At 38.6% G+C, this 13,826-nt stretch overlaps 1 long non-coding RNA gene across 9 annotated transcripts in view; it reads right to left on the reverse strand.

Moving 5' to 3' along the window:
* LOC146768766 (uncharacterized) overlaps positions 1 to 13,826 on the reverse strand; it is a 44,571-nt gene that overhangs the window by 7,650 nt on the left and 23,095 nt on the right. For 4 of the 9 annotated variants that reach the window (XR_014956318.1, XR_014956312.1, XR_014956309.1 and 1 more), the window contains 2 exons: positions 9,761 to 13,326; positions 1,043 to 9,647 (listed from right to left, as the gene is read on the reverse strand). This is a non-coding gene — a long non-coding RNA (uncharacterized LOC146768766). The remainder of the gene's footprint in view (positions 1 to 1,042; positions 9,648 to 9,760; positions 13,327 to 13,826) is intronic. The other 5 variants (XR_014956317.1, XR_014956316.1, XR_014956311.1 and 2 more) reach the window with 5 other exon arrangements.

Raw genomic sequence — 13,826 nt, forward strand, 5'->3', positions numbered from 1 at the left:
ATCTGCAGCAAAACCTTAATGGGGCAGAGTTCAATCTCTTTCTAGTTGAATGTGGTCTCAAAGTACCACATGTTCCTATTACAAGCTGCTGGGAAAGCAAAACACACATTGCAAACTTTCTCTTTTCCAAAATAATGCTTCATTCATGGTTGGTAGCTGTCTATTTTGAAATTCTCAATTTAAAATAAATAATTAATTTACATTGTCTTATATTTCTGCTCTCCTGGCATTTATTATAGATTTTTATTTGGAGTGAAAAGTGGGGATTGGGTTCACATGCTTCTTACTTTACACAGGCTTCTCTCTATGGTACATGATAGCTCTGGTCTTCTGTAGATATTTTGCTATCACACCTGTGCCCAGAAGTGCTAGAAAACTGCCATGTTGTTTGTGGGAAAGATGGTTAAATCTAGTCATGGCCCCACAGAGCAGGAGATCTAATTTATCATCTGGAGTACAGTTGAGTTGCTAGGATCACCTGCTGTTCTAAACATAAAGCACATAGCTTCCACACATTCCCCCATTTTTCCTAGAGATAATTTTTTTTACAAATCAGAATGGGAATTGTGGGAACTCCATTTGTATACCAAGCATAGGATTCAGTCAGCCAACCTCATCCCCCTTGCTCAATTTTGAGAAATCACCAGAGATTAAGAACCATTTTTGCACAGAGACGTCGGAGCAGCTGTTTACAATCTCACTCAGAAGCAACTCTGTTTCCAGCCAGTTTCTTTCTCAAAAGTAGTATAGAAATTGCAAGTGTCAGAAGTTTGAAAGGGCACAGAAAAAAAAATCATTAAGTAATTTTTTCATTTATTAATCTACCATAGATGAGAATAGCAGTAACCCATTTGCTGCATTTTATATAGATGAGCCACTCTTCTCTCAACTGCATTGCTACAAACTGTTTGAAAACATGTTAGAGAAAGAAATGCATACCAACACAGAAATGCTTTAATCAGAGATTGTAAAACAAAACAGAATGCCAGATGAACCAGGTCTTGTTCATCTGTAAGGGCTGCAGTTATGCCATTAGCTTTACCTCACAACAATTTGTCCAGGGCAATGTGGAGTTTCATGTAAAAAATCAATGGTTCAATCTTGCCCTGTAAACATCAGGTAGCATAGCTGTCTACAGCATTCTGCCAGATTCAGGACAAGATGGATGATTCTTTCTTTGAAATTTGCTCTCTGAAAGCAGAAAATTGACCAGAGGGTAGCATATTAAAAACAGCACAGTCTTAAAAAAAAAAAAAAAATACAACTGTCTAGAACAATTAGAAAAGTCAAGTACATTATTTACTTTTTCCTAATGCAAACCCAAATGATAGCCCCTCCCCAATGTAATTTGTATTGTCCAAGATCAAGTGAAGCAGCAACAAACAACCTCCACAACACAGATGAGGTGTCTCATAATAACATACCACCAAGGCAGCTCTTTGCAAGCAAATATCAACCCTCTGGCTTCCCAGGCAAGGGAAGCAACCCTGGCTCCTCCTAAGGAACTGGGGCAGATCATCCTACGAGCAGGTACAGACTGCTGGGTAGAGAGACAATGGCATTGATTTGAGTGTTTAAGCATTGACTATCACTCCACTCTTACTGAAAGGTGGAAACCCCTGAAGAAGCCACTGACTGCTCTGGGGGCACTGTGAGAGCTCTGGACAGAGCTCACAGGTTCCCTGTGTGACATCCCTCGATACCAGGAACAAGATGCAGGAAGTATTAAGTCTCAGTTAAACTCACATGTAGGTGGAAAAGAGGGTGATGACCCCAGCTCTAGCTATAGTCAAGCAGATGAAGTGTTCAGTACTGTGACTGACTTACCAAATCTTCTCAGAGATATCCTTTTTAAACTGTGACCCTTCCCTTGCAGCATCAAGATGATAGGTGGCCCTCTGCCTGTTACACCCTCATTGCCTGAGATGTGCTATATAATTACTTCAGATTGATTTATATACAGGTGATGGATTACAACTCTGTAGCCACTCTACCCCTTCTATTTAACGTCTAAACATTTCATACAGTATGTTGCCAATTTAAAAAAGTTACTGTTGCTCAAACTTTATGGAACATTAGTGCATCATTTAGGTGCAAACTGCAGATTTATTTATAAATGGCAGGCACAATGACACATTTCTTCAGTCTATACAAAATGACAAGATATGACTCATGATTAAGTCATGGCTCCTAGACATAAGAGAAATGCTTAAATACCTTATATTGTGCTCAGAAATGTGCTACAGTCATGGTGTTCAGTGCACCAGCAAGGTCATATATTTTGTAGCAAAACCAGAGTATTGCAGAGTGCCTGAACAGTATCTGCACCCTCTTTTCACTCTGGGAAATCAAAAAGGAGTCTTCCAATACAGCATTGCCCTCCAGGCTATTGTATGCAGAAGTAAATCTAAAATAATGAACTTGGAGACATTGCATCTTTCAATTTGGCCATTGAGTAGTTCATAAAGATATTGCCCAAAATCTGTTGTGTCTCAAAACCATACATGGTTTAGATGCCCATGGGAATTCTGTGTAGGGGATGAATAAGAAGTGGAAATTTGACCCTTTGTCGAGTAACAGAGTGTAGCAGAGATGAGTCAGTCTGTAAGGAACTGATACAACTCTGCATTCAAGGTCACCATAATGAAATTACAGTCTACATTTGAAGTAATCAGAAGGCCACTCCAATGTTCATTTGGCACAGGATACTCTCTTATCAAAAGAATCAAACTTTGAGAGCCCAAAATAGACTTCTCACATTTCTGTGCAGCTTCAGTTTAATACTCTAAATTGCTGGTGCTTGCCCCACAATGGATATGTAATCAAACAAATAGAGCTTATTCTCTAATGTAATTTATCCAAAAAACGTTCCATAACACCCCTGCACTACAAGAGTATCCAAGTACATGGAGTATCTTTGAAACCTGCAGGTGTCTTTGAGTCACTGTCTTGATGTCAAAAATGGAAAAGGAAATTCATACTGACTTGTAAATTAAAGAAGAAATAGTAGAAAAAGTATAATTCCTGCATATCGATGGAAGCCTCTTACCAAATAATATTAATATACATTTAACTGTATAGGGGCAGAAAATACTCATATGGCTGAAATATTTTTCAGAAGCAATTCAGAACTAATTAACTTAAACATAAATTTCTTTATTTCCCATGGTGCAAACACAAGAATTGTCTGCCTCTCACCCCACTGTCACTGGTGGGGTGAGAGGTAGAAAAAGCCTTGACCCTGTGAAACCCTGCTCAGTCATAGCTAAAACATCCATTTTGTTACCAACACTGCTTCTAGCAGGAATTCAAAATACAGACCCTTCGTAGCTACTATGAAGGAAATTAACTCTGCCTCAAGGAAAGCCAACACATGTACACAGTTTGAAAAGCAGTCTTCTCTAGAGATCTTTGTTTCTTTGCATTTACAGGAGTCAGCGCTTCCTTGGGTAGTGAAGAGATACAGAAAAAGCTGTAGACCTAAAATGAGTACACCAGCTGATGAGCCTGGAGGTGTCCTGCATGCATTAACTGACAGCAGGGCCCATCACTATAGAAGTGCCTTGAAAAGGCTACTACTGAAAAGGCAAATTCCCTCTTCAAGGGAATGTAAATTTAGTAATGTTTGACTTCTGGTTTAGGTAGGAGTTCTGTGCACAGATGTGGCAAGAACACTGTTACCTTAAAAAGCCATAATTTTTACTAAAGATAGGTAGTTTTCAGGTGCATTTAAGCATTAATTTAGCATTGCTTATAAAGTTGCTCCCCAGAATATATTTATATAAAGAAATGGAGTTTGGGGGTTTCTTTAATGCATTAATGAGACTGACTTTCTGTGTTGGCACTTTATTTCAACAAAATATCACTTCATTTTCACTAATGTCTTTTTGCAAGGATGGCAATAAAACACACAAACAATTTGGTGTTGGACTTGAGTCACAAATGTCTCAAATACACTCCATGACTTTCTTGTCTGGAGAAGAGACATCCTGGGGGGAACCTAACAGCAATTTTCTAATAGTTAAGATAAGAGACAGAGCCAGGTGCTTTAATGAAGGAATGTGGGACAAAAACTGACAGTAGCCACTAACTGAAACAGGGGAAGATCCAACTGGATATAAGGGAAAAAAATACTATGGCTTTTCAAGCTTTCAGTCACTACGGAGAGTATCATGTTTGAATGCCTAATGACAGAAATGTCTTGAAATTCCCACATGAGAGGAGCTGTTTTCTGGCTCACCAACACCTGAAAACCACATATTCCCTTTCTCCATCAGTGTAATTTCTCTTAGGAAGGTTAAAAATACATCACAAGAATTTATTGTTAGATTTATAAATAAATGTGTTGTGCCTTTTTTCTGCTAAGAAGAAGAAGAGGAAGAAAACTACTGTTTCCACATTAAAATTATTCTTCCCTTGAAAGGGAAAATCCCATCAAGTCTGCTATGTAATCCAGGTAACTTGATAAAAATGCCTTCACTCCATGAGTAAATGTCTAAAGGAGAACAGCAGACTTTATGCTGCTTTTATTGATTTTGGGCTTTGCTGTGATCTGTCTAGTTTGTACACAGAGTCAGCTTTTCACTTTATCTTTTCTCTGTGCTAATCTAGCAGAAGACATTGTACAAATTAAAATTGAGATCCTTAAGATTAAGATTCATAGTTATGGGCTTTGTCAGTGTCTTTAAGTAATTTAATAAAATAGTGTGTCTGTCAGATTGATTGACATTGTTCAGATAAGTTCAGCTTTTGCAGATACACCAGACTAATTTCTCCAAGTGAAGACCACAAGCTGCACAGAAGAAGAAGAAGGAAAAAAAATTAATATTCATAAATATTTCAAGAAGGCAAAAATTTGTCTATGAGACAGCATTATAGTAAGGGAAATGTATTTTGTCTTCCATATCTTTATGCATTTCCTTTTATTTCTTTCGTTCCTTTTTTTTTTTTTTTTTTTTTCCTAATATATCTCTTCCACTTACTGGAAAGCACACAATATTTCTTTTGTATTGCTTTACTGGCAGCAGAGAGTAAAGGAGGACAGATGAAGCACTCAGCGGTATCCCTCAGCACAATTCATAGGAACCTTTGCTGCACCAAGACTGGCCCAAAGGAAGTCATAACTTGGAGGTCCAGCATTCCAATTGTAGGACTTTGACCTTTCCCATCTTCCACCCCTTTGGTCAGGAACAATACAGAAAAAGTTGTCAAAAATCTATGGAAAAATCCTTTATCACATGTGTAGCTGCCTCCTGCTTAACCAAGATTCTGGTTTCCTTATGACAATGCCATTGGTTCAGAAAATTAAACACTTTCTCTAAGGAATGTTCATACTAACCGTTATTATGGGCACTCAAAGAAAGGATTTAAGTCAAAATATGTGTTGAAAAAGAAATTAACTATAGCTTGTGGTCAAAGGCATTTGTGTGTAAATGCATCAGTGATCATTTAACCACTAACTCACTTTAGTGTGTTCAGATGGCTGCTGCATTCAAAGCAATCAAAATTTTCACTGTTTAGCCACAGGTATCCAAAGCATTTTGTAAAGTCATGAAGTAAGAAAACAAATGACCCTGCATTTAGAAACCTGGCTCCTTGCATTTTGGGGCCAAGTGTTGAAGTTTTCAATAATGTGTATATTGCTTCACACATTATTTTGATCAACCATGCCTGTGACTCTCCACCTAGGGAGCCAGAAAAGCTCATGTCTAAGAGTGTGGGAATTATCAGTCATTCACCTTGGTGGCTCTTGTTTTCTGCTTTATAAATCAGAAATAATAATGCTACCATTTTTTTCTGAAACATTTTAAATATTATGGGCTTTATCTGTAGGCAACTAATTCTACAAGCCATATATTGTAGCCTGGTCTGCTGAGGTCTGTGGGAAAGTGCCTGTCTATTTCAGAAAGGACATATTTTTCACTCACTGACTTGAACAACAGATCAGGCCCTGTTACTACAACCAAATTTAATAATTATTATTTTTAAAATTCTCTTGCTATTTACTTGAAGCACAAAGCAACATGCCATGTCAATTCTATCTCAGCAGTGGATAAGCTTGGGCTTAACACCTACAGTTATTGGCAGTCTCAAGTTTCAGCTGGGTCTGTAGGTGAGTGTCTGTTGGTGTAACATATCCATCACACATCCTAGAACAGATGGAAGAGGCAGCAGTGTTTTCTTGAAATGACATATTAAAGTTGTATGCATGCAGTTGCTGCTTACATTAAACCCTCAGAAAACATCTCTTCCAGAAAGTTTTGTCCACTGTTTTAATATCTTTTTAGACCTTCAGCACCAGCATGTGGGAAAACTCTCTCAGCAATTAAAAGGATCTTGCATGATTACTGAATAGGTATTATTAGATTCTTGTATATCCACTGAGGTTTCACAAAGTTCTGTGTTGTGCCACACGGCTTCATTTTAGATGACTGAAAGTACCCCATTCTGACTTGAAGATGAGTTGGCTTCTGTCAGGTTAGAACAAATATGAAGAATGACATTGTTCACCATTTGGCACCATGAGAAATTTTATACTTGATAGAAACTATTTTGATAATGATTCATTGCATTAATTTAATAATTATTCCCTCTTCCTTTTATAAGAAGAAAATATCAGCTTTCTGGCAACAGAGAAATAATAAATTGGGGCAATAATTTGAATAAGAACACACTAAAATCTTGGCCAGCATATTGTAGACACCTACAACTGCATGAAGTCTTATCCAACACCTCTGCAGAGGTACAGGTAGAACCTGCATTTCCTCTTTACTCCATCAGCTTTTGGTAACAAATCATCATACTTTAAAATTAGGCCTTTTGTTATGCAAGTATCATCTCATATATAAATTATTTTAAGCATATTTCTTCTCCTTTCACTAGAAGACAAGATTTAAACTAAGAAATGGGTTAGAACTTGGTATAGTACATAAATGTATTTTGAGTGCCAAAGAAGATAAAGTGAGAGCAAAAATGGTTGAAACAGTTCAGGGAAGATTAATCCACTGGGAGATTTTAAATATAAACAGCCTTCTGACCAAGAAGTCCCACTACTACCCATGCTCAGAATGTGAAAGAGATACTACAAAAATCATAGAATATTCTGAGTTGGAAGGGAACCACAAGGATCATTGAGTCCAACTCCTGGGCAGCCTCAGAAGACACACCATGTGTCTGGGAGCACTGTTCAAACACTTCTTGAACTCTGTCAGGCTGATGCTCTGACACTTCCCTGGGCAGCCTGTTGCAGTGTCTAAGCATCCTCTGGTGAAGAAACTTTTCCTGATATCCCACGTAAACCTCCCCTGATTCAGCTTCATGCCTTGTCCTTGGGGCCTATCAATGGTCACCACAGAGAAGACATCAGTGACTTCCCCTGCAGTTTTCCTCATGGGGATATTGATGGCTGCAGTGAGGTCTCCCCACAGTCCCCTCTAGGCTGAACAGACCAAGTGACCTCAGCAGCTCCTCGTAAGGCTTCTCTTCAAGGCCCTTCAGGCCCTTCACCATCTTTATTCCCTTCCTTTGGACACTCTCTAATAGCTTTATGTCTTTTTTTATGCTGTGGCACCCAAAACTGCCCCCTGCACTGGAGGTGAGGCCAGCCCAGGGCTGAGCAGAGCAGGACAATCCCTCCCTTGCCCAGCTGGCCATGCTGTGCCTGATGCCCCCAAGACAGGATTGGCCATCCTGGCTGCCAGGGCACTGCTGGCTCAATCTGACATCGACCAAGAAAGATTGCTGCTTCTTATCACATTTTCCTAATCATTTTTTACTAAATGTAGTGGTGGAGATTTAATAATGGATATTTAGTCTGACCCAATTCTTTTACTCAATCTTGAGATCAAGAAAGCAAAAAAAGGAAAAATGGCTAAACAAATTAAAGTGCTGGTAGTTGCAGCTTTCAGTGTTCAGTGACCTCCTCATGGCCCTGAACTTTGTCCTGGTTTGTATGCACTATTTTTTTTATCTGAAATTTTGCAAAATGTTTCAGAATTAAATTCAATTACTTTAAAAGGATCAATAATGTTGTAAGACATCTCAGAGTGCAGAGTGTGCCTGAAATAAATTCTTAACTTCTGTTTTGGAGGGAAAGATATTTGGAATATGCTTGCATGTATGTTAAAAAAATATTAAAGATGTCCCTGAATTAGATTAAGTGCTAGCTCTTTGGGTCCTAATATCTTGGCACGCTGCCAGACAGCAATCTTAGTGATTGAGTCATTTTGTATGGAGAGCCATTCTTCAGATAATGCCCAAGTGAGTCATGAGATCTAATTCCATTAAAAAGAGTCATGAGGCCCACAATCTTAATTACATTTATGCTTCTAAGCAGAGGAATGCTTAATGGAAAGGATAACTCATTTTAAGTCTCTTCCAATGGAACCAGAATAGAAGGAGCATTGCCCATACCTGAAATTGAAATATTAATTTCTGCAGTCTTCCAACTCTGAGCTCCACAAGAGCTGGAGTGGTCTCAATACTATTAGTGAGATTAGAAATGTGGGGTGTGGGGTGGAAGATGCTAGAAATGATGGTCTGGTGCTTGCGAGAGATTGCAACCTCTGCCTATGTCACTCTGAATGAAATTCTCCTAGATAAGTTTTCATGACGAGACAAAACAATTTAATGACTGCTAAGTCTAGATAAACATAGACTCAGGCACCACTTCCATTCCTTATACAGGGCAGAATCCATGTTTTTCTGCGCTAATCAAAGAGGAGCCTTGTTTTCTATGTCAGACTCATGTAACAGAAAATGTTATATGGGGTTTTACTCAGATAACATAAGAAAATAAAGAATTGTATGTTACACCATGTTAAAAAGCAATTATTTACCAGAGCTACCTCATATTTTCACAACTCCAGGACCCAAAAGCCCACTAGCAGCCAGAGCTCACTGGATGTGCCCCTGAAGTGCAACTTTCAGTGACAGGCCAGCAAAAGGACTGCAACATTCATAGATCCTTGAAAATTAGAAACATAAGGGACAAAGGTTCAGCTAGCATTTCCATAAGTCATTAAGTGAATAGTTTAATCTCTGAACTCCTCAACTACAACATTTAACATAATTACTGCATGTTTCTGCAACTAATTAAAAATAGTAATCATTAAAATCTGGCAAAACATACTTAATTTACTACTTCATACCTGGTCTTGACTGAAAAGGTGGTTTAATGCCTTGACATAAATAATTGGTTGTAAGTTCCAGACTGCTGAAGCAAGCCTCCTATAACAAGATGATCTGTCTTCAAGTCATTTTTGTCTTGAGAGTTGCAGACAATGATTTCATCAAGTCTAACACCAAAATGCCATATTTTTTTCTCAAACAAATCCTAATCTTGTAATCCCAGGGGAAAAAATAAAATGTGAAAAGGTAGCACTTCGGTCAGTGAATTTAAAAAGGCTTCAACATACAGTGTTTGTGTCAAAGCAATTGAATTCTAAAAACTCACAGAAAATAATGAAAGATTGTTGTTTTTGTCACAGATGTAATCTGAAAAATCATATTTAGTACCTTTAGTTTCTTCAAATCAGACTTAATTTCTTCTTACCACTCTGGAAAGTATGCACAAATTCACATTTCATTGTCATTGTGCTGATATTGAGAAGACAATCCCACTGAGCCACAGGCATCTCAGGTTGAGACTATGGAACAGAGAGGGACAGGAGAAATGAGTCTTCAAATCTGTTTGGTTTCCCAAAGGATATATATTCTAAAGGATATATCTGGCAAGAGCTATGCAGGATGATTTGCCCACCTTGCCAAAGACAGCCTAAAGTGCAGCCAGGTATGGAGCCTGTTTCTCACAGTCTCACTCCAGGGTTTTAATACCATCCTTCTGATCCAGTTCTTGCACTGTCACAATTTACTATTTGTAAAAAAATTATGGGATGTAAACACAAAATCCAATTAAATCACAGGTTATACTAATATCAACAGAGACATCTGCCTTCCTTCCTGAAATGAGTTATAACCCCTTCTCGCTACCTAAAAGCTTGTATCCAGTATGCTTATAGAAATAAGACCAACATAAAAGCTAATAGTAATTCAAACTTCTGATGTCAAAAGGTCTCTCCTTTTATTGATACTTGATCACTTGATACTTATTTGTACAGCTGACTGAAACACAAATCTTTCATAAGGCTACCCAAATATATCTCTTACCTCTTGCAATTAATTACAGTTGTTTGAAAAAATACTGACAGAATTAATTAGGAACATTTACACATGATGGTATTACTTAAATTCTTGGACTAGATTTTTGGTTCTACCTTGTCAGATAGATGTTCTAGTGGAATAGAGAGATAAGAAAGTCCTGCAAGTAAAAAATAATAAATACAACCTAAAAACCTTCAAAACTGTCTACCGGTTCTACCCTCACTTGTGTGCCACTCAGCTCCTGCCAAAATGGTGAGCTCTGTCTCACTCCTCCACTATCACTTTCGCAGGACATGAGAACAGTGACAGGAGACCTGCCACAAACAGACACAAAGCCACAGCCACAGCCTTGCTTAAAAAGCAAGGTAGAAGCAGCAGTTGAAAGTTTGTGAAAGCCTCCTACAAAAACACATCCTAAAGCTGTGATTCTATTTTGTTCCCTCCTCCAACACAGTCTTTGCTGAACAGTAACTCATCCTAATGAATTCATAAAATAAATGGTCGTTGGTCAATCACAGTAAACCCAATCCTACATGGCAATTCATAGGAAAAATGTAACAGGAATGCAAAGTGCTTAAAGATTAATAACAATAAAAAATTAATTAAAAGGCTTGTAAAAAAAATCTCTCTAAGCAATCTTCATTTTGGTCTGCTCCAGCAAATTCATTTTTAAAACTATTAAAATAAAACTGCTCTGTGAAATATTTTCATCATCTCCTCACAGCCCCTTCTTGAATTTGTTCCAGCAGAACTATTAGCAGTGATTGAAGGTGAGACAGACAAGACAAAATTCTCCAGAGAACAAGGGAAGAGACACCTTTCTGCCCTCAACCCATCAACTATAATGAATGATAGGCACAGTGCATGACAGGGACTGAAATAGGAGACTGTGACAAAGACAGGCATCAGAATGCTTCAGAATAATTCATTCAGTAGCAGTTGGCAGCAGAAGATCATAATATTTTTGTGTAGCCAGTGCAAAAAAAATAAAACACAGAATGGCATTTGCATGCTGATTCCGCTACAGTCAGAAAGAAAGGAATAGTTAATCAAATATTTGATTTACATTCTCCCTCCTGTTTCCTGCTGCCCATAAGCACATGGAGCACTGTGAGACAGGCACATGAGGCTGACTGGGGAGCAAAGTCTAATTCACAATGTGCTGATTACAGCTACTTCTCCTCTCTCCCTCACAAGATGGTCTATGCTAGAAAAATCCACACATTTTTTCATCAGCTGTGTTTGGAGTCTGTAATTGTCCCTTTGCTGAAAGAAGAGTTGGAAACATGGCATCACTCTTTGAGAGAGGAAAGGGCGCAGGGAGAAAGTCATAGCGAGATCCAGGACTGATTTGGAAATCAGACTTCAAGGAGATACATTGCAACCCAGGCACCAGCTCACAGCTGCTGTGACATCTGTCTGTGCTTTACCTGCTGAAATCAGTGTCCCCAGGACCCCCATGCCTCTCTGCCCACACAGGCTCACAGGCAGTGGCTTGTCAAAGCCAGGCAGTGCTTCGTTGAAGCAGCGTGTGGCCCAGTCTGCAGACAGTATTGTGTGTTCCAAAGAAATGCGATTCAAAAAAGGACCCTGAGAGCAGGGGTACTTTCTAACACTCCTAACACAGGCCACTCTGGACAGCCAGGAGCCTGGGAAGGTGGAAATATGAGAGATCAAGATCCCAGAGCAAGCCACAGGACTCCTATCAAACCCAGCAGGACATTTCCTATGTTCTTCAGGTTCCCTCCATCTGAAGGATTTGAGCTATAAAGAATACAACAAAAACACCAACTTCATGAGACCCAGTGCAGAAGCAATACAAATTCCTTGCAGTATTAGTAACCAAAGCATTCATCTAGGATACAGAAGAATAAATATAATCATTTATTCAATGACATAAACAGGTTCAAACTTTCATTCCCCACTCCTTGCTCATCACTAACATAGAAGCCATTTCAGAAGACAGACAATTTTACCACTTCTCCTTTGGAAAACCAGCACAGAGAAAAGAAGCAAGCATTATGCTGAACAGAGAACTAACCCTCCTCTGAGGCTTGTTTAGGTACATCTTGATATTATAATGAACAGTCTTTATACAAGAGGTACAAAAGGTTTTTATGGCAGGGACCAGTACAGCCAATGGGCTGTGCAGGGATTTTCCTTAAAGATGGAAGATGCAGTTTTGAATTCCCATCAGACAGGAGAGGGGACTGAAATTCTGTCTATCACATCACAGATGACTGCTCTGAACCCTGAGCTTATTGCTATGGAGAAAAAAATCTTCTTCCTCTGGTGGCATTATACAATCATGATCCCCTGCTATACTTAGAATAAAAATGAGCACAGCACTTACTTCCATGAGTTTTGTTCAAGGAGTCCCCAGTGGAGAAGGGCACTTTTTCTGAGACAGAGGACAGACTGGCTCAGCAGGCTGCTTGCCAGGTTCCTCCATGTGGGGTTATTGAGGATCCCCATCATCTGCACAGAGGGGTCACTGTTCAAAGTGAGAGCTGATGACCATTTTAGGAGCTCAGTGCCCAGTGCTCCCCTAGGACATCCTTCCTAGTCCAAGCTGTGTGTCCTGATGGAGACATCTAACATTAAATCCTTCCTTCTGCACACTAACACACTGACTGGGACAATCTGCAACAACCTTCCTTTGATCTAAGCAAAAAGATAAATGATGATGGATCACAACAACTAATTTATGAATTTATGAGCTTTTTAAACGTTTGGTTCTGTCTAGCAATTCGAATTGTATTTCCTACATGGTTTGCTACCAAAAAGTAGTAATTAATTTAAATTAATAGATCATAATCTCCTGAATATGAAAATACAGCAAGTATGGCTTCATAATGTATGCACACACAAAAAAAGATTTGGATATTTTCTAGGCAAAAATGTCCCCAACTAATCAATAAATAAACATGCTTCAACAAAGCTAATTTCAATATATTAAATGTTGTTACTAAAGAAAGAAAAATAAAAACCTAGCATGCCAGTGAAATACCTTCAACTTACCTGCATGGGTTGAAGCCTTCTAACAAATGCACATTTATCAGTAAATGACACTGTTTACCTCTCCATTACAGTTACCAAATCTCACCACAGTCTTTCATTGGAGACACATTATGATTGTCAGTAGGAGCTGAAGCTGAAGTACATCTGTAAAAATAAAATATCTCTCTTGTATTAATTGTTTAATATAATTGGCTAAGGAAAACCATTTAAATTTCACTAAAAAAAGTTGCTGATAATTGCCATGTAGTTTGGAAATGCTGTACAAAGCATTATTCTCTTTGAACATGGGGATGCTGCAAGGGGTTTGACTTAGGGTCTTGATGTGGATAGGAAAGTTCAGTATGAGCTTTCCCCACACAGAAAGCAATGAATGAGAAAAGATGTGTGGTCATCCCATGTTATGTGATGAATATTTGGACTTTTCAAGGTCACTTCAACCACAAGTTCTTTAGGTTCACTCATTAATAAGAAAAAGTATTCATTAGACTTCTTGAATTACCAGAAATTTGACACTTTATAGACACTCAAAAAGGGAATTTGAAGTCTTCATAGGGATCCAACTGGAACAGCAGATCCTGTACAAGTTCAGGGCTGACTGGGAGTTTATCATTCTCACAGCCATGGTCCTCCAGCTCAGGCTCTGG

The sequence above is a fragment of the Lonchura striata genome, chromosome 1 (genome assembly GCF_050655825.1).
Source record: "Lonchura striata isolate lonStrDom1 chromosome 1, ASM5065582v1, whole genome shotgun sequence".
Lineage (NCBI taxonomy): Eukaryota > Metazoa > Chordata > Aves > Passeriformes > Estrildidae > Lonchura > Lonchura striata.